The following is a 19,173-nucleotide window of genomic DNA, read 5'->3' as shown; positions in this document are numbered from 1 at the left end:
AACTGAATCCTACCAACAACCATGTGAATGAGCTAGGAAACAAAACCCAAATGAGCCTTGGGATGACTATAGTCTTTTTTTTTTAAGGTAATTTTTTTTAAAGACAGACAGAGAGAGAGAGAGAGAGAGAGAGAGAGAGAGAGAGAGAGAAATTATTTTTTAATGTTTTTTTTTTTTTTTAGTTTTCAGCGGACACAACATCTTTTTTAAAAAAATTTTTTAAGAGAGAGAGAATTTTTTTTTAATATTTATTTTTTAGTTCTTGGCGGACACAACATCTTTGTTTGTGTGTGGTGCTAAGGATCGAACCTAGGCTGCACGCATGCCAGGCGCGCGCCCTACCGCTTGAGCCACATCCCCAGCCCCAACTGTAGTCTTTTTGAGAGACCCAGAGCTAGAGAACCCAGCTGAGCCACAACAGGATTTCTGTCCCAGAGAAACTTTGAGATAATAAATGAATAAATGCTGTGATTGTGATTTTTTTTTTTTTTTTGAGATGGGAGTCTCACTATGTTGTTCAAGTTAGTCTCAAACTCATGAGATCAAGTGATTGGCCTGCTTCAGCCTCCTGAGTAACTTGGATAATAGATGTGGGCCACCATGCTTGTCTAATGTTATTTCAAGCTACTAAATTGTAGGGGAATTTGAACACAGCAAAAGATAGCTAATACACATCTTAAGGAAGAAAGCAAAGCCTCGGGAGATGAATTAACTTTCAAAAAGTCACAGTTAGTAAATGGCAGAGCCAGGATACACACACACACACACACACACACACACACACACACACACACACACTTTAATACATTAGGTTTGAGAGTCCGAGTTTGAGTCTACTATTTTATGAGGTTCCAAGTGATTGGGTCACTGGAGTTCTAGAAGGCATTCTACTCTGAGAAACCTTGGAGAGTAGCCATGTTTCCAGGAAACTCTTTGTGCGCATGTAAAACAGGAATGAACAAAAGTTTAAATGGTGCTAAGTACTTTGTACAGCCCACTCCCTGCTGCAGAAGAATGGCAGATCCACCCATAGATCTGGTGATAGTAACTAGGGGCTCCTTTCAATAAGCACAATGGCAGAGCTAAGAGCTAATTGCCTATCTATTTTATAAGCCCTTAAAGTCATCTTACTTATAATATGCAAGGTGGGTTGAGGGGGTAACGTGCTTTTTCTTTTCTTTCTTTCTTTTTTTTTTGTTTTGTTTTCACTGGGGATTAAACCCAGGGGTGCTTAACCACTGAGCCATATCCCCAGCCCTTTTTATTTTTTGAGACAGGGTCTCATTAAATTGCTTAGGTCCTTGCTAAATTGCTGAGGATGGTCTTGAACTTGTAATCCTCCTGCCTCAGCCTCCTGTTTTTTTTTTTTTTTTCCTTGAGGATGAAATTAAATGTACTTAGTAATAAGAAAGCATAGTATAGTATTTAAAAGTCACACAAGCCCTGGAATTAGAAAGCAAATGGTTCTGCCTGAGAGAACAGCCCCTTCCATTGTCTTTTTTTTTTTTTTTTCTTTCTTCCCATCCATGAAACAGAGCCTTAAACCTTGAAACTACAGTACCTTGTTCCAAGGTGGGAAGCAGCCTGGCTGCCCGGGTTGGGATGGTAAAAACATCTTCTCCCAGATAATCTGCCTTTGTTTAGTCAGAGCTTTTTTTTTTGCCAGTGGTCTCCTTTATGAAGATATGGACCTCAGCTGACTGCATGAATCTATCCTTCCCTGTCAGTCTGCCTTAGTGCCAGAGCAGTAGGCTTTGAACTCACAGAGGATTTCCAGGTGGCAGAAGAACAGTCTCATAGGCTGGAGCCCTGGCACACTTCCCCTTTTAACCAGTGGCAGAGACTGTGCTTTGCTGGTGCAATTATGCAACCTGGTGTAAAGTCCACAGCCAGGGAGGGGTTGGAGCAGGGCTCAAAGCTGGCTCAGCACTCAAGTTGGGCTTCTGGATTCTCTTTCTAGTTTTCTTTACCTTCTATTTTCCTGACCCAATGTCTCTCTTTTTCTGTCTTGTCTTTCCTGGCTATCTCTCTCTCCTTCCTTTTCTCTCTCTCTCTCCCACTTCCCTTCTGCCTCCACCCTCTGGGATCCCTAACCAGGAAACCACCTCTTATCCAGTATCTTGGCTTGCTTCCAACTGCTAGTGGCAGACAGCTCTGGCCCTTGTCTGCTTTCTGAGTGATTTTCTTCTCCATCAGTTGTTTGTTTCTCTAATCCAGTTGGAATTGGAATTAGAATTGTGTATAGAATACTGGGGAGTGAGGGGGGTGCAGTATGGGGGAGATCCCAAAAATAAAAAACAGAACTTTGCCATGGTGAGATTTTGCTTCTCTGGACTAAAATAGATATGAAAGGAGATTTGGATTCTGCTCTCTTGCAAAGTGACATTATGAAAAGAGAGCTGGAGAAGAAGTAGCATTACTACCCACCAAAGCCCAAAACATCCATATCACTCTTCAGATATTGAGACATGGCTCTGAATCCTCCATTTTCCACTTAATTGGATTTATAAAGGCTATTTTTTTTTTGCCCTTCATATACCTGCCATCCTAGTCTTGCTCCAGTAGCTCTGAACAGATACCATCTTTGCCACCTACACAGCCTGCCACATAACACAAAGCTCCAGACTCCCAGACTCCAGTGTTCTTGCTTTCTAAGAGGGGGCCCCAAGAGTCAGGGAGAGGCACAGAACACAGGAAGGAAAAGAGAAGCTGGATGGAGTAATTACATTACAAGGTTACTTCGTGCACAGAAGATCAAAATGTATGGTTCAAGGAATAATCTCTTCAGTACTGACAGTCTTTGATAACACAATAGACTTTTGTTAGTTCCAAGCATTTTAAAACATTCATGTTTTATAAAAAAGGCTTTCCTTCTTACTGGGTTTATGTATTTACATTTTCTTTCTTAACTGATTTTCACAAAGATGGCGGTCATAAAAGTACATATACATGTATGAGCAAAAGCATTTATGAAAGCCATTAAATGTTTGAATCAGGATGAATAACTGACCTTTGTGCAATTTCCCCCCACATTTTGTGATAGTAATTTTGTTGAGTTCCTAAACTTAGATGGCAGGTCCTCTTAGTGAGACTGGCCTAATTCTATGTTCTCTATGGCACCAAGTCACTGTGGCTGTGCAAGAGCCATTATTACTCAAAGTACCATAATAATGGCTATTCCCTCCTATGACGTTATTGTTTCCTATCTGCCAGGACATTAATTGCCTTCTAGCTTGCTCTAAAATTGGTAGTATAGCACACTGCCAAGGCTAGAGAGAAGAAAGCTGCTGGTGATATATTAAAAGGCTGTGTGAAAGAATGCATTGCTGTTTCCCTCTCATTGGGACATCTTCACATTTGCATGTTACTGCATTTATTGTGGGATGTAAGCTAAGGCTTTCATCTTGACTTCCAGCTTATCATGGTCAATGTCTGATCTTTCTTTTAAGTAAATGATTCAGACATCTCTGAAGTTATTTTGGCTTTTTCACTTTCCTTTTATGGGCTTTTTTCTGAGTCAGTGAATTGAATGGGAGGTTATTTCTAAATTGGAAGGTGAGGATGAGAAGGGGGAGTAAAGTTCCGGAAAATAACTAGGAAAAGACATTTTTTATGTATAGTTACTGGAGGAATAATTTCCACTTGGTTTGGTGATAGAAGTGTGTAATTTATTTAAAATTTAAAAATATAAGCTAGAAAATTATTTTTTCTTCTGGATAACAAACCATACAGTTTTAGTTTCCTTGTAGCTTACTCTGCAAAGGATAGGTTAGTAAGTAAAATAGACAGGGACAAAGAGTTAGCAGGAAGAAGGTAGGGGCAAAGTACAAAATTTCCAAAGTCCAGATTCTTGGTCCCACAAAAAGATCCCAATCATAAAGTAGTGCTTGTGAGGTGAACAGATCCTTGATGGAGTTCGTGTATGTTTCAAGGACTGTGGGTTTGCTTAGTATATATATAGGTAGATATGTGAAGAAGGTAAATTTAAATATGATTTAGAAATTCAAAGAGTAATTAGGACAGCATTTTCTTTTCTTTCTTTCTTTATTTTTTTTAGTTCTCGGCGGACACAACATCTTTGTTGGTATGTGGTGCTGAGGATCGAACCCGGGCCTCACGCATTCCAGGCGAGCGCGCTACCGCTTGAGCCACATCCCCAGCCCAGGACAGCATTTTCTTATTCAGGAGCAGGAAAAGTGGGTGGAAATGAAAAAGAAAAGCAAAAAAGCTAATGATGAATATATTTCTAGGAGCACAAGAGTTTTTATAGCAACACCAGATTTCTCAAAAATGCCTACTGTGATTTGTACCCAAATGAATAAAAAATGCAATCATTTATTCTTGTGCATTGTGCCAAGAGAGACAGAAAAGAAAAAACAAACAAACAAACACTGCAATTCATTCAATGGCTCTAATTTAGACTGCTAGGAAGAGGTTTAGAAAAAAAAACACAAGCTTTTAAAGTATCTGACACACAGCTAGTAGGACTATTTAAAAACTGCTGAACATAAAAACAACAACAACAACAACAACAACAACAAAAAAAAAAAAAAAAAAAAAAAAAAAAAAAAAAAACCAAGAGGAGGGGGCAGGAATTCTTATTTCCAGAACATCCACAAGGGTAAAATGTGGTCCGCTTATTCAAAACTTGCTGATGACTGGCTGGTCACTTGTCAGAAGCCCTTTAGGAGTGGCTCTGGAAGCTGGAGAACTCTCGAGGTTACACTTCATTTTATTGACGACTTAAATAATCGCAACTGAAGTGGACTGTTTGCTGCTAAATAGAAGGCTGCTCTTTGCCCTTTAGCATGGAGATTCCCGAAAAGAACTTCAAGGAAACTGGGAGCACTGGGACCTCAAGGAAAGGGGAAAATTTTTTTTTCCAGTTTTTTTTTTTTATTGGTTGTTCACAACATTACAAAGCTCTTGACATATCATATTTCATACATTAGATTGAAGTGGGTTATGAACCCCCAATTTTACCTCAAATGCAGATTGCAGAATCACGTCGGTTACACATCCACAATTTTACATAATGCCCTATTAGTAATTGTTGTATTCTGCTACCTTTCCTATCCCCTACTATCCCCCCTCCCCTCCCCTCCCATCTTCTCTCTCTACCCCATCTACTGTAATTCATTTCTCTCCTTGTTTATTTTCCCATTGGAAAGGGGAAAATTTTATCTCTACAGTACCTTTCTTCCAGGGGATTAGAAATACTTCTTAAGCACAACCTCTGGTATTGGTGTTTTGCAAGGATTACCTCTGTGAGTAAGTTGGCACTGATAAGCTTCGCCTTGTAGGAAGGGAGCCGGAGAAGGGGAAGAGTTTTCATTCCACAACAAAGAGTTAACCCTTCCCCAGAAACCTCGGATGTGAGCGTCTGCCACTTCTTTGCTTTCTACTGCGCAACCAAACTGCACAAGCTTGAATCAACCGTGGTGGTCACATCCTTTGCCAGTTAACTTAACAGACACTTCAAGCAGCCTATCAAAACTTCGAACTGCCCAACTATCAACCAATTACAAATAAAGCTTGGTATAAGGCTCTCCAGGTCCGGGCGGGGGCGAATACACAGTCCAGGAAAAGGGGCGTTAAAGACGCGATGATGGGCGGGTAAATTGAACCAATCATAGCAGAGAGCCGCCGCCCCACGGTCCAATGGATAGGTCGGAAGTATGATATAGGGTGGGCCTGTTGTCATGGGGGAGGTGGTGGCGCTTGGTGGCTACTGGCGGCCGAGGTAGAGGCAGCAGCCCGGGAGTTGGTCGGGGGCCCCGGCAGGTGAGTCTGTAACGTGGGCCTCAGGTCTGGAGGCCGTGGTGGGGTGGAAACTCCAGCTCAGCGCTCTGGAGGCGGAGGCCGGAGGAAGGGGGCCTGGACTACGGGCCGGGTTGGGGCCGGGGCCAGGGCGGAGGCAAGTTCGCCCTGACTGGGCTGGTGGGAGAATGGCCCGGTTCCTGGAGTTCGCGCTGGGAAGGTAGGCTGGCGCCGGACACCAGCGGGTCAGGCCGGGAGGTCCTTTGGGACATCCCGCTGCTCGGGTCTGGGGCGCTGACTGCGGGCGGCTGTGTGAGAGGTAGCTCCCTGAGGAGACGTTAGCGACTGGGGTCCCAGAGAGAGGGGGGTGACCCAGGGTGACTAGTCCGAGGGCGGGGTGACTTGGGAATAACTAGGACAACTTGGGAGTGAGAGGGGGAGCCCCCGAAAGCTCGGGAGCAGCGGGTGCGGCCAGAGCTGGGGGTCAAGGGAGTGGCCCCTATCGGAGAGAGAGGGAGGTGGGGAGCCCGAGGGCGGCCGGGGTCCGGAGTGACAGGGGGCGGCCTGGGTCCGAGTGGGACGTCTGAGGAAAGGCACTGAGCCGGCTGAGAAGTCTCCTGAGAAAGGCGGCCGTCCGGAGGGGAAGGGCCCCTGCGGAGATGGCGAGCGGCGGGTCTTCCGAGGGTCGGACCCGCCGAGACCTTGAACCGTCTCGGGGGAGGAACCGCTGCGCCCTGCCCCCCCCCCCGGCTAGTTTGGGATCAGAGACCCGAGACCGGACCGGCAGCTTGTGGATCTGAAGATCCCCGGGACACGAGGAAAGAAATCCTCGAGGAGTAGATCGGGTGAGGGTTCCGCGGGGAAGTGGAAGTTCCCTCCAGCGAAATGGAATGGAGGTGGGTGGAGGTGGGAGGGGAAGAGTAATTTCCCTGTAGGAAGGGAGTAGTAGACGCCGCCAGCGAGCGAGAAAGTTGCGCAGGAAGAGAGTAGTGGTCCTGTGGAGACTAGCCAGGACAGTAGATAAGCGAAATTAATGGTGGTGCCAGTAATAGGTTCTAAGGTCTTCAGAAAGACTAGAAACTTCAGCTTCATAATTAATACTAAGATCCCATCTAGGACCAGAGAAAAGGTCCTAAAAAGCAAGGTTAAGTAACTTGCATTCCACTGCTTTAGAAATTTGTTTTAGGACGACAGCCATAATACTAGAAAATAAGGACGTTGACAGGACGGGGAATTTGAGAGGGGAAAGGGGAGGAGTACTTGAACTAAGGGAATGGAACTGGGGACTTGATCAGAAGGAAGATATTCATGACAAGGATAGGCATACCCTGCTAAATTGAAAATAAATTTAAATTCTAGTTCCACCACCTGGCTTGATCAGTTTAACTGTGGTTTTCTCATCTGTATATTAGGGAGACTGATAGTTTTTTGGTTTTGTTTTGGAGTGTTGGATATTGAACCCAGGGCCACAGGCGTGATAGGCAAACACTTTGTCACTGAGCAACATCCCTGACTCTTTCTAAAAATTTTTATTTTGCGATAGAGTCTTTTAAATTTCCCAGGCTGGCCTCGAATTTAGTGAGCCTTCTGCCTTACCCTCCTGAAAAGCTGGGATTGCAGGCATGCCCCATGGTGCCAGAATTCCCCCAATTACTAAGAGTTTTTATTTAATAGGGTTCTAAATTTTTATTTATTTTTACATGTTAGTGTTTGTAGAGCTTTTAGACTAGTGACTGGAACATAGCACTGTGAATTGGATTGTTGAGTAGAGGCTAAAGATCTGAGTTCTTTAAGGTGGAGATCTTCAAACTTTTTTTTTTTTTTTTTAACCTCAGAATCACTTGCTAACTACAGATTGTTTGGCCCCACCTGGGGTTTGTTTTTGTTTGTTTTGTGGTATTGGGGTTTGAACCCAAGGCCTGGTGCAGGCTAGGTGAGCAGTATCCCACTGAGCTGGGCCACAAAAGGGGTGGGTACCCCTTTTAAATTTTGTTTTGACTGCTGGTCTCACTAAATTGCCCAGGCAGCCCTAGAACTTGTGATCCCCCTGCCTCAGCTTTGAGTAGCTGCAATTACAAGCAGGTGTCACCATGCTGGGCTCCACCTGGGGTTTCTGATTCAGTAGATCTGGGGTGGGACCCAAGAATTTATATTTATCTCAAGTGATGCTTATGTTGGTTAAGGGACTGTACTTTAAGAACTACTTGCTTTTAAGGAAATAGTAATAATTAGCAGCCTGAAACTACCTGCCCATCCTGCAAAAGAAACAATTAGAGGCAAATTGCAAAAAGGATCCTATTATAAAGGATAGGTGACACCACCCCCCCTTTAAATATATTTCATGCTAGGCAAGTCTCTACCACTGAACTACACCCCCAGCCCCAGGGTACCCTTTTTTAAGCCTGTTTTTAAAACTTTGGATCATGATTAGTTAGTAATTTATAAAATCAGATTTCCAGATTACATCAGCATGGGAAATACAATGAAGTAGAACAGAATAAACTAGTTGGTAAGGAAAAGTATTATTTTGGGAAATTTCTCAAACATGTTTGTACTAGGTCATAATGTAAAATGAACTTTTAAATTCAAAGTTTGAGAAACTCTTGAGCCATTCAGTATAGTAAGAGCAACTCTCTAATATCTAAGCGCTGGGTTATTTACTCATAGATCTTTACATGGTTATCCTATCTCAGATGATGACATTTCATTAAATTTTTTGGTTTCTGATTTGGTTTCTCTTGTGTTGGTGTTATATATTGTGTTGTGCCTCTGACTCCATATTTTTGGATATTGAGAATCTTTTGGCTTAAGGACTTAAGAGAAATTGCTGTTTTTCCACTTTTGTTTCACTTGAGCCCTCTAGTTTACACCCCCCCCACTGTACTGTAAAGCATTGTCTGTAATAATAATAATAAAATATAAAAACCCTAAGTATACACAGATGTATTGACAGTAAACAACTGACACTGAAATATTTGAGAACATTTCAGATATGGAAAGTAAGCAAAAATAAAATAAGAAACATTTCAAAACAAAGTGAAAAGGTATTGTGTTTAGACTGTCAAAATATTTTCTTGGCTTTTTTCTTGACCTAATACAAAATACATTTTTAAGGGAACCAGCAATATGATTTCTAGCTTTCTGTAGAGAGAAGAAAATGGTGTTAATACTTGACCGAAAAATGCACTGGGATAGAGGCTTACCTACAAAGACAATTGTTTATTAAGCAGGAGCTTTTGTTTCATTGGTTTTCTCCCCAGAGAGTGAACTGGTTGTGGCATACGTTGTAAATTTAACTTGAGGAACCTAAAGGTAATCCACAGTATTTATGCAAAGTTATATTAAGAATATGTACATTGGGCTGGGATTGTGGCTCAGTGGCAGAGTGCTTGCCTCACATGTATAAGGCACTGGATTTAATCCTCAGCACCACATAAAAATAAAATAAATAAATAAAAGTATCGTGTCCATCTACTAAAAAAAATTTTAAAAGAAGAATATGTTTTATGTTCTTCTTGATTTGATTTTTTTTCTTTTGAAAACTAGATGGTTTATTTGAAAAAAAGATAGAGTTGATTTAGATCTGTTTTTATGGATATGAGAACAAAAATCAATATTGAAAACTGAAAGAGATCCTTGTAGCTTTCTTTTTTTTTTTTTTAAAGAGAGAGTGAGAGAGGAGAGAGAGAAATTTTTAATATTTATTTATTTTTTTTAGTTCTCGGCGGACACAACATCTTTGTTGGTATGTGGTGCTGAGGATCGAACCCGGCCGCTCGCATGCCAGGCGAGCGCTACCGCTTGAGCCACATCCCCAGTCCCCTTGTAGCTTTCTTTACAATTTTTAATCCAGGATATTATATAACCTTTCATATTATATATTATATAACCTTCCATAGCTTTACATCAAGATTTTTGGATATTTTTTTTTCCTTTAAAAAAATGTAATTTGAGGACTGGGGTGGTGGCTCAGTGGTAGAGCGATTGCCTAGCATGTGTGAGGTACTGGGTTCGATTCTCAGCACCACATATAAATAAATGAATAAAGGTCCATCAATAACTAATGGAATTTTTAAAAAATGTAATTCGATTACAAGTATTTCTATTTCTTTAAAAAAGTTTATGCTTTCCAGCCTTCAAATAACATATTTGAAATCAAAAGCAAAAGCAGGTTTTTGTTTTTGTTTTTTTTTTAAACAAAACAAATGTACTGAGTTTTTTGTCACAAAGTTTCCATAGATGAAAGCTTTTGATTTCTTGAATTGAGGTAAATGGAATATCCCTAACACTTTCAGTCATTTTACATTTATATAGATCACTCATTTCTACACCAAGTGATGGAAAAATGTAAAATCTTAAATATGGGGGAAAAAATCTAGAAGTTCATTCTACATAATTGTGAACCTTGAACAGTTTGGTTACTTAATAAATGGACTTTATTCAGTTGAATTATTATTTATCCATAATTTAATCATACTTATCTATAAATAGCTTTAATTGCTCAACTCATTTTGCAGTGAGATCTGTTAAGCCATAGTTGAATCAATTGTGTTTTTTTAAATCCCAAAGAAACTGTGTGCTCCTAATTGTATTATTTTGTGAGATTCAGTTTCACTTACCAAGGTTTATTCAGATAAATGATTTTTTTTTAAATGGAAGTTTAATTAATGAGTTAATCAAGTTTATTTTCTATTTCATGGAAGTTTTATTTTTTTAAATAAAAGAAATTGTTTTTGCATTTTTTAAAAAATATTTTTTAGTTGAGGATGGACACAATGCCTTTATTTTATTTATTTTTCTGTGGTGCCGAGGATCAAACCCAGTGTCTCACACATGTGAGGCAAGCACTCTACCAATGAGCTATGACCCCCAGCCCTGCATTCTTCTTTTTTTTTAATAACCTTTATTTTATTTATTTGTTTTTATGAAGTGCTGAGGATTGAACCCAGTACTTCACATGTACTAGGCAAGCACTATACCACTGAGTACACCCCCAGCCCAAATCTTATCCTTTTTCACCCAACCCCTACCCATGGGATAGAATGTAGGCCTTTATCACTGAGCTACATCTCTTATTTTTCATTTTGAGGCAAGGTCTCCCTAAATTACCCAGGCTGGCCTAGAACTTGTGATCGTCCTATCTGTTTCCCGAGTCTCTGTGATTACAAGCATCTGGCTGCTGTCAACTACCCATACATTAATTTTTTTTTTTTTTTGTACCAGGGATTGAACCCAGGGGCACTTAACCACTGAGCCACATCCCCAGCCCTTTTTAAAAATATTTTATTTAGAGACAGGGTCTTGCTGAGTTATAGGGCCTCACTAAGTTGCCAAGGCTGGCTTTGAACTCACGGTCCTCCTGCCTCAGCCACCCAATCTGCTGGGATTACAGGCATGCACCACCGTGCCTGGCTCATACATTAAATCTTAATGGAAATTTTGGTGCCTAAAAATATAGTTATGTAAAGCGCAAACCCTCTGTATCTGGTTTTTAGCTTGCTTCAAGAATTCTGTTGTCAGTCTGGTGTGGTTGTTGACATCTGTTGTCCCACCTACTTGGGCGGCTGAAGCAAAAGGATTGCAAGTTGAACATTAACCTGGATAATTTTGCAAGACCCTGTCTGGGGGAGAAAAAAAAATAAAAAGTGCTGGGTGGTAGAGCACTCCTGGGTTCAATCTCCAGTGTTGGGGGATGGAGGAGGAATTTCTTTATCAGAAAAATCACTTGGCCCATTACCCGAGGTACATGTAAGATTCCACAAATGGTGTGACTATATCATGTACAACCAGAGAAATGAAAAGTTGTGCTCCATTTGTGTACAATGAATCAAAGTACCTTCTGTTGTCATATATAACTAATTAGAACAAATTTTTTAAAAAAGGAAAGGTCACTTAGTAAACTTACCATCTTAAAAAAAAGTATTTTATGTAATAAAGTAATTGAAAAGCTACATTTTATTTGGGATTTTCTAAAACACATACATTGTGTTTAATATTAATAGATTTTGATTTTTAGGAAGATTTTTAATTCTGCAAGTTTCTGAACCCTGATTTGTATTTCCTTGAAGGGCTAAGAGAAATGAAATAATGTATTCTCATAGGGTGCAGCCTGAAATCCCAGTGGCTCCCGAGGCTGAGGCAGGAGGCTCACAAATTCAAAGCCAATGTCAGAATTTAATGAGACCCTAAGCAATTTATTATTAAGACCCTGTCTAAAAATAAAAAGGGCTAACCTGCGCCCCCCCAACCCCCCCCCCAAAAAAAAAACCTTTCTAAATCAAAAAGAATTTTTTTGCCATCTTATTTTTATCTTGACATTATGGTAAATGCTTTAGTAACAAAATTTAAGCATAACATTGTAAATTTCATTATTATAGGTAGAAATACTATATAGGACTTTAGGATTTATATTCAGAAGTGAGACACAGATAATGATGAATAGTTACTAAATACTAGTACTAGTATTGTTACTAAATACTAGTACACTATTTCCATATATTCTGGAGAATATAAAATTATGCACTTAGAGATCTTAAAGCAAAAATAAGGAATACTAGAGAATGAGAATACAGACATGTGCTTAAGGAAGAGTCTGGAGAATCTGCAGGAAGTATGTCTAGAGAAGTGAGTGGTTCTTGGCAGTTTTCCTGGAGTGACATATGTAAAGGAGGATGGTCCTATTTGCAGCATTCTTCCATGTACTTATTCTTAGTTCTCTGCAGCTTTAATTGTTATAAATCTTCCTTTGTTTTCTTCCACTCAAAAAATCATGTCAGAATGCAAGTAAATAGACTGAGAAGTGCTAGTCCTAGAGAATGAGAGGCTGTGTAGGACCATGTTGATTTATCACTGGGTTTTTTGTTTTTTGTTTTGGTTTGTTTTTGCAGTGTTGGAGATGGAACCAGGGCCTTGAGCATGCTAAGCAAGTGCTCTACCACTGAGCTACATCCCCAGCCTTGAGCATGTGAGTTTGGAAGAGGACTCAACATTATCTCTGCTTTTGCAAATTCTGGGAATAGCAACCATAGCTAGGGCAAGCCTTCCTACTTGTCCTCTCCAGTGGAGAAAAGGATTAGGAAGGGACTCCCTAGTCATCCTTTTTTTTTTTCCCCTTGTGCTACTGGGGATTGAACCAAGGGCCTCACACATGATTATTAATTTTTTTTCCATTTAGTTAGGGAAGAAGCAGGACTAAAATCTGTAGAACATTGCATGCCTCTGAATAAAGGCAGTCAGGAAAGCCAGGAACTAGCAATCAGGTACCCGTACCACTGAACTACATCCCTGGCCCTTTTATTTATTTATTTATTTAATATTTATTTTTTAGTTCTCTGCGGACACAACATCTTTTGTTTGTATGTGGTGCTGAGGATCGAACCCGGGCCGCACGCATGCCAGGCGAGCGCGCTACTGCTTGAGCCATATCCCCAGCCCATCCCTGGCCCTTTTTAATGTTTTAATTTTGAGACAGGGTCTTACCAAGTGCTCAGGCTGGCTTTGAACTTTCAGTCCTCCTGCCTCAGCTTCCCAAATAGATAGAATAACAGGTGTGCACCACCCTGCCAGGCTTCCCCTTAGTCATGGAATGGATTAATCAAGGAATTGCTATGTTAGTAATTAATATTCAGTGACTTCTCCCTTTCTCTCCATCCAAATTCTGTTTCTCCTCATTTGCTGGCTGCTACTTTAAATTCTTTTTAACTAAAATCAGTCTCAAATTCTCTGATGTAACAACCAAATCTTAATTATGGAATCTTGGTTATACAAACATATATATAGTTATCTGAAAATGATTATTAATTTTTTTTCCATTTAGTTAGGGAAGAAGCAGGACTGAAATATGTAGAACAGTGCATGGCTCTGAATAAAGGCAGTCAGGAAAGCCAGGAACTAGCAATCAGGTAAATTTATGACTTAGTTAAGATTGATCTTGGATACCTTTGGCCTTGGCAAAGTCAAAGTTAGCAGTGCTTCATTTGGGTCAGTTGTGCATATGTGTAGCTCTGGTACATTTTACTTGTATCATGTGGATAATTTATTAATTGCTTGTAATAGAATTAACTCTTGTAAGGAAATTTAGCTCTGAGTATTTCATAATCAAGATTAATCCTTTTATTTTTTTTAAACCTAGAATCTCTTTTTTAAAAAATTTTTTTGTAGTTGTGGATGGACATAGTATCTTTATTTATTTTTATGTGGTGCTAAGGATCGAACCCAGTGCTTCACACATGTGAGGCAGGTGCTCTACCACTGAGCTGCAGCCCCAGCCCTAAACCTAGGATCTTATAGAACCTCAGAATACCTTGATGATTGCAGAAAAATATCTGTTATTGCCACATAATGAAATTGAAAAAGGTATCATTTGTATTCAGAGAAAAGCATGGTAAAAGAGACAAAATTCAAGTTTATAATTTTATGACTAAGTTCTTGAATTCTGATTTTATTAGTTAACTGATTGAGAAGTTTCTTTAACTTCTCTTAAACTCAGTTTTGTCATCTGTAAAGAGGAATTTATATATCCTCCTTACTAGACTGATGGTGAGAATTAAACGAAAAGCATTTTGTATAATGTTTTGCTTGTAGGAGGCACTGCATTCATGGTATTGTTAATAATTAAAACAACTTTAGACTTACTATAAATTTCTCTTTGTAAGATAAGTTAATATTCCAGATACTGTGATTATAAGCAATATGGTATTTAAGAAAAACACTTGACTTTAAAACTTTACATGTATTTTAGGCATTTATTATCTTTGCGATTGAATTAGATTAGTGGATCAGACCATATTTTAGAAGGAGGCAGATGAGGCTAGCCTTGGGTGGTCAGAGGCTGTATCTCTAGCATATTCCATGGTCTTCTAAGCATATGAGTGTTTGGTTAACAGTGGGAACCACTAACCCTATTACTAGAAAAAACAATTGAATGTTAATTTAATTATCAAAATCATTGCTTTTATTGAATGACTTTATTTAACAATATTATTAATGATTTTAAATTAGTTCTAAATGCCAGTTAGAATCAGCTTATTTCGGGGCTGGGGATGTGGCTCAATCGGTAGCGTGCTGGCCTGGCATGCGTGCGGCCCGGGTTCGGCCCAGGTTCGATCCTCAGCACCACATACATACAAAGATGTTGTGTCCGCCGAAAACTAAAAAAAAAAAAAAAAAAAAAAAGAATCAGCTTATTTTTCCCAAGAGTTAACACATTTTTATAAAAGCTGGGCCAGGTATCTTGTGCCTCCTGTTCCAGCTATTTGGGAGGCTGAGGCAGGAGGACACCTAAAGCCCAGGAGTTTGAGGCTAGTCTGGGGAACATGGTGAGATCATGTCTCAAAAATTAAATAGTAAGAAATAAAAATTGCAAACAACAACAACAACATTTTTCTTCACAATTCAAGTAGAATTAGATTTTTATTTCAGAAGTTAAGCCCTATATCTTCCTTAGTAAAGAATTTGGTCAGAGGTGAAAGAAGACTCTTTCTCCCAGCTACTCAGGATCTAAGGCAGGAGGATTGCAAGTTTGAGGCCAGCCTGGGCAACTCGGCAAGACCCTGTCTCAACAACAACATGAAAAATGCTGGGAATGTAGTTCAGTGATAGAGCACCTGCCTGACATGTTTAATTCCCCAGCGCTGGGTAGGGTGGGGTGGGGGAGTCTGTATGTGTAGAAAGCTGCTAAAAAGTTATTTTGTTTTTTAAATCGTCTGATGAAAAGTAGGTATGCATTTTCCATCGCATTCATGATGTAATGACTTTCTTTAAATTTCATCAATAAACTTAATTTTTGAATGGTTAACTATTTTAAAGAGTTGACATAATCTTATTTTTGAAAATTATTTATTGGCAGTATGAAAGAATATTTCCTATCATAGTTTAAGTCTTCCTTACTCTTGCAGTGACAGCATTACCATGTACTATATTGAAAATATTGGTAAGAAAATCAACTTCAAATGTTCATTTACATGACTGATCATCTTTTCTTCCTTTTTTTTCCCTCTATGGTGCTGGGATTGAACTCAGGTCCTTGCTATACTACTGACCACAACTCCAGCCCATTTTTTTTGTTTTATTTTGGGACAGATTCTCCCTGGTTGCCTAGGCAGGCCTCCAACTTGAGAACTTCCTCCTTCAGCTTCCTGAGTCAGGTTTGTAGGTGTGCACCTTTGCCACTGGGTTCTGCATAAATGAACTCTTAGCTTTATTCAGTTTTCTCACCTGAAAAAGTTAATTGCTTTGAGGATTATTTGAGATAATCCACGTAAAGTTAAACAGTTTAACATAGTGCTTAGCTCACAGTAAATATCTCAGTAAGTGTTGGTTATTGTTGCAAGGATCCAGCATTTTTAGTGGAGCAGGTCAGAGGTAAAAACTTTTTTTGTGTTTTTGGAAGGGACTGTAAGAAAGTCTTATGCATTAAGTTGTACTATGAAACTTAAACTTAAGTTGACATGTAAAGGAATCTTGAATTCTCCTGACTCATATTTTCAGTTATCCTTGGAAAAACTTGAATCTTCATCATTTTAATTCAGCTATGTTTTGCTTTTAGGTCACAGTAAATTCTTATCTGCATGAGTTATAGCTAATCACTAAACTATTTTGGAATATGAAGTATAACTATGGAACTTATTAGATAAATTTTTCATTAGATTTCTATTTTATATGCTAATATTTAAGTATTGAGTCTCCTTGGCATTGAATATCCTTATCAACAGTTTTTAGTCTGTTACCTGCAAAATTGGGGGTAGGTGTTTTCTGCAGTAGAATTCTACAATCTATTATGTTTATCAAATATTATCTGTATACTAAAGTAATATGTTCTAAACATACATGTGTATGTATACTTTCATTATTCAAATAAATATTGAAATGGATTTTTAAAAAAATCTCTATTTTAAAGACTAGACTGAATTCAGAGTAGCTTTGGTTATTTCCACGATTTATTCAGCTATTACTAAGTGTGGTCACTTACAATATTTTGGCTTTTAAGGGCTGGGGATGTAGCTCAGTTGGTAGAGTGCTTACCTCACATGCACAAGGCCCTGGGTTCAATATTTTGGCTTTTAAAAATGCTTGCCATACATAAAAGCTCTCAGATTACTCTTTCTACTTTTTTTCTTACCCAAATGTACCATTTCAGAAACACTAATATATATTTCTTCCCCCAACAGAGCATATACATTTTTGACAGTTTTATTCATAAATGAAACTGTACATAAAGTATAGTTTGAACTTATATATGCATTCAAGGCAAGACACATACTTATCACTCCCAAAATTGTTGTGCTTTTCTTTTTCTTTTTGGTACCAAGGTTTGAACCCAAGAGCACTTATTCATCTCTTTTTATTTTTTATTTTATTTATTTAAAAAATTTATTTTGTGTTTTGCTGAGGAATGAACCCAGTGCCTCACACATACTAGGCAAACACTCTACCACTGAGCCACAACCCCAGCCTTATTTTTTATTTTGAGACAGGGTCTTACCAAGTTGCTTAGAGCCTCAATAAGTTTATGAGGCTGGCCTCTAACTTGTGATCCTCCTGCCTCAGCCCCCTGAGCCACTGGGATTATAGGTGTGTCCCACCATGCCTTACTTCTGTGCCTTTTTGTAGTCCATCCCTTTCCCCTACTGGAAACAACCCTGATCTGCTATCCATCATTATACATTAATTTGCATTTCCCATAATTCTATGTAAACAGAATCATAGGGTGTGTGTGTGTGTGTGTGTGTGTGTGTGTGTGTGTGTATAAATTTTTTTTGAGAGAATCCATATGGCTTTTTTCTTTTTTTTATTGTTGGTTGTTCAAAACATTACATAGTTCTTGACATATCATATTTCACATTTTGATTCAAGTGGGTTATGAACTCCCATTTTTACCCCGTATACAGATTGCAGAATCACATCAGTTACACTTCCATTGATTTACATATTGCCATACTAGAGTCTGTTGTATTCTGCTGCCTTTCCTATCCTCTACTATCCCCCCTCCCCTCCCCTCCCCTCTTCTCTCTCTACCCCCTCTACTGTAATTCATTTCTCCCCCTTGTATTATTTTTCCCTTTCCCCTCACTTCCTCTTGTATGTAATTTTGTATAACCATGAGGATCTCCTTCCATTTCCATGCAATTTCCCTTCCCTCTCGCTTTCCCTCCCACCTCTCATCCCTGTTTAATGTTAATCTTCTTCCCATGCTCTTTGTCCCTACTCTGTTCTTAGTTACTCTCCTTATATCAAAGAAGACATTTGGCATTTGTTTTTTAGGGATTGGCTGGCTTCACTTAGCATAATCTGCTCTAATGCCATCCATTTCCCTCCAAATTCTGTGATTTTGTCATTTTTTAATGCAGAGTAATACTCCATTGTGTATAGATGCCACATTTTTTTAATCCATTCATCTATTGAAGGGCATCTAGGTTGGTTCCACAGTCTTGCTATTGTGAATTGTGCTGCTATGAACATCAATGTAGCAGTGTCCCTGTAGCATGCTCTTTTTAGGTCTTTAGGGAATAGACCGCCATATGGCTTTTTTCACTGTGCCTAATTAATTTGAGATCTATCCATTTTTTTTCTGTATGTCAATAATTCATTCCTTTTTATTGACGAGTAGTATTCCATTATATGGCTGTATTGTGTGTGTAATTTTTTTTTATGCTGCTGAGGATTGAACCCAGGACCTTGCTCATGCTAGGCAAATGCTCTGCTGCTGAGTTATACCCCCAGCCCTGCATGTATTACACTTTAAAATACAAACTATTTAACTCCCAATAATAGATTTTGGATTTCCACTTTTTGCCTATTCAGATAAAACTGATATGAACCATGTACAGGTTTTTGTATAGATATGTATTCATTTCTTTTGAGTAATTTCATAGCAGTGGAATTGTTGGGTCATATAGTAACTTCAAATTTAGCTGCATCCTGGAAATGGAATCTACAGCTTTGGAAGTACTAGCTCTGCCTCTGAGCTAGACCCCTGCCCCCGGCTTCCCCCAGGCTTTATTTGTTTTTTGATTAGAATCATTCTAGCAGGTTAAGTTGAAATTCTGGTTTTCATTTTAATTTTCCTGATGGTTGATGATGTTGAGAATCTTTGTGTGCTTATTGACTATTTGTATGTCTTTGAAGAATTATCGATTTTGACATTTGCCCACTAACAAATTTGAGTTGTCTTTATTGAATTATAAAACTTCTTTATATATTCTGGATATAAATCTCTTTTCAAACACAATTTTTTTTTTTTTAAGAGTGAGAGAGAGAGAGAGAGAGAGAGAGAGAGAATATTTAGTTTTCGGAGGACACAACATCTTTGTATGTGGTGCTGAGGATCGAACCCGGGCCGCACGCATGCCAGGTGAGCATGCTACCGCTTGAGCCACATCCCCAGCCCAAACACAATTTACAAATATTTTCTCC

The 19,173-nt window shown here is 39.1% G+C and overlaps 1 protein-coding gene across 10 annotated transcripts in view; it reads left to right on the top strand.

The window, feature by feature from the left end:
* The first annotated feature begins 5,682 nt into the window (after positions 1-5,682).
* NUMB (NUMB endocytic adaptor protein) overlaps positions 5,683-19,173 on the top strand; it is a 176,484-nt gene continuing 162,993 nt past the window's right edge. For 3 of the 10 annotated variants that reach the window (XM_081289448.1, XM_081289447.1, XM_081289444.1), the window contains exon 1: positions 5,683-5,784. The gene's annotated coding sequence lies outside the window, so the exon portion shown is untranslated. Of the gene's footprint in view, positions 5,785-12,647; positions 12,725-15,861; positions 15,906-19,173 lie in introns of those variants that run through there. The other 7 variants (XM_081289451.1, XM_081289456.1, XM_081289450.1 and 4 more) reach the window with 7 other exon arrangements.

Source organism: Spermophilus citellus (genome assembly GCF_964194105.1).
Source record: "Spermophilus citellus genome assembly, chromosome: 4".
In the NCBI taxonomy this organism is placed as follows: Eukaryota; Metazoa; Chordata; class Mammalia; order Rodentia; family Sciuridae; genus Spermophilus; species Spermophilus citellus.
The sequence above is the reverse complement of the archived record's forward strand: the minus strand, read 5'-3'. Positions and strand labels throughout refer to the sequence as shown.